The following is a 2,552-nucleotide window of genomic DNA, read 5'->3' on the forward strand; positions in this document are numbered from 1 at the left end:
TGTTTGTCGGGTTAAGTACATGTCTGACGCTGTCTATAAGCCATAGGGGCGATGGCCCAGGGCACCAAACAACCCAAGGAATCATCTGTTCAAGTTCATGATTATATGGGTAAGTTCAGTTTGGGCCTTAAAGAAATGTTATCGTTGTTTATATCGCTGGCCTATATAGCCCAAGGGCATTATCTCTCTCTCTCTCTCTGCCTCGCTTCACGAACGAAACAATCGAACAGATGAACTCGCTCTCGTTTCTCGAAATCGTCTCTAGCTCTCAAACTTGTATGTGAGACACAACAAGGCATTGTTTTAGGCTTTTGGTTTATATGCCCCTATTGTATCATTTTAGTTATATTCAATAAAAATAAGCGTGAGAATGAGCCGCCTAAATTGACTACATTCTAAACCATTTCAAATAGTTTATTTCGTTTTCTATATCCACATATTAGATGCATCTTTTTGGCTTTTCATCATGGCCACCAGAAATCCCAGGACTAGCCAGTCCAGCCCGGATTGAGTTGGGTTCAATTGACCCCAACCCAATTTTAATACAATAATCGGGTTCAGTTTGGTTTGAAAACTTTACAACTTGATTAAGCATCAGGTAGCTTTTGATTGAAATATTTTGAGTTGATCGCGTTTTTTTGTACACCCCTACTCTCTTCCATAGTTGACAATTACAGTTCTACAATATTTTTTTTAATATAATTTATTTCTCATATATTATAGTTTCTACAATATTGTTTTCCGTAACTCCTTTAAGTAATTTTATCAAAAGGTAAATTTTTAATCCAAAAAATAAAATTAATGTCTCAGAAAAAAAACAAATAATAAATTATATTAAAAATATTCAAACAGTGTTACTACATTGTAATAATTGTAAAATGACATATTTGCTCTTCATAATTGGTTTCAAAATAAAAATAATTATCTACGACTCTGCTGGGGATCGAACCCAGAGTCTCTGGTTTCGTAGACCAGCGCCTTATCCATTGGGCCACAGAGTCTTTCTTGTGTTATATCTTATTTCCATATATATATTTCTTACAAAAATATATCTATACGATTCTTTTTAACTATGGGTATAGATGTCAGTTTGCACGCATCTTGACTAATATTATGGGCAGTAAAAGGTAAAATATTTTTACCAAACGAGTGCATCTTTAAGGTGGATCAGTGGCCTACAAAGTCGTCCGATATATTTTTAGTCAAATTTCACCATTTTGAGGGAATTTTTTCAAGATTTCGTTTGATTTTGAGGGACATTTTTCGTTTTTTGGTTGATCTCGAGAGACTTTTTCGGGGTTTTGGTTGATTTCAATGGATTTTTTCCCCCATTTTTTGCTTGATATTTTTTGTATTTTCTAATATCCCAGAGCATCCCTCAAAGTTTAGCGTATGCACCCTTCATAAAACAAAAAAAAAATCTACTTGAAAAAAAAGGTTCAGCTGATGCACGAGACCTTGTTTAGGGCTTCATAGGTCCGCCCTTGATCATGGGTTTTTTGAAGTTAACAGGTGAATAAATGTGTTACTGGTCATGAGGACACTTGAGTTAACAATCTCTATCGTGAACAAACCTAAAGTATTACTGGTTTCGCTGCCATTAACCTAGTTTCACTTTATCAGTATCTGATTATTGAAGATCAAATTATTACAATTTGACCTAACAGTATCCCGTTAAATTGAAAATTATTTATGAAGAAACCAGATGATATGTTATATTTATATATAAACCATGAATATGTTAAAATGAAAAAATGGAAATCAACTAATGAAATGGCAAATTGAGTAAAAATAATTCAGCATTTTCCTGTTTTATTTCAAGAAACTAAGGGGTTATGCTTACTGGGTAAGTGCTTATCGACAAGAGTCTTCATCGTTATTTACCTTAGCATGCAACATTATCGACCATCATAACGGATTATTTGTAAACGTCTTTTATCCCTTGATAAGCACTGATTCGGTAAGAGTTTTTTCATCATTTACCAAATAAGAACCTCAGTTTTTGTCATGGCTTTTAGTAGGTAAGATTTTCGATCTTTATTATGCTCACCTGATAAGGCAATTAACCCAGTAAGTAAGTGTTTGGTTAACTGCTCATAAATTTGAGCACGTTTATTTATTAGAATGAGTTTTTAAAACTTCTTATTTAAAAGAATTATGTTTACTCAAAAAATGGAAATAAATTAAAAAATAAATAAATATGATTCTATTAAAAAAATGTTAAATGGTTGATTTTCAAAATAAGGTGTTTTGAAACCTGGTTTTTGTTAGGCCACCCACATGGGGCTTRCAAACACAATTGCAAATCAACTTTTGTCAGAGTATGGATTGCCATGTAGGAAAAACCTTGCAAAATTTGCAAGTCAATTTGAAAGCCACGTGGGCCACCCACTTCCCTTCAATTTTATTTTTTTTCTTTTAATTATTTAAATAAACTATTTTTATACAAAACAATTAATTTTATAAATTAATAATGTTAATATATTTTTAATTACATTAATTATATAATAAATTAAATTATTTTAAACATTAAATTTTATAATTACATAAAA

General features: G+C 31.7%; 1 non-coding gene across 1 annotated transcript; it reads right to left on the reverse strand.

The window, feature by feature from the left end:
* Positions 1–928: 928 nt before the first annotated feature.
* On the reverse strand, positions 929–1,001 carry TRNAR-ACG. The gene has a single exon. It is a non-coding gene; the product is annotated as a tRNA-Arg (tRNA).
* Between the last annotated feature and the right edge of the window lie 1,551 nt (positions 1,002–2,552).

The sequence above is a fragment of the Cynara cardunculus genome, assembly GCF_001531365.2.
Source record: "Cynara cardunculus var. scolymus isolate 2C chromosome LG 7, CcrdV1, whole genome shotgun sequence".
NCBI classification, from domain to species: domain Eukaryota; kingdom Viridiplantae; phylum Streptophyta; class Magnoliopsida; order Asterales; family Asteraceae; genus Cynara; species Cynara cardunculus.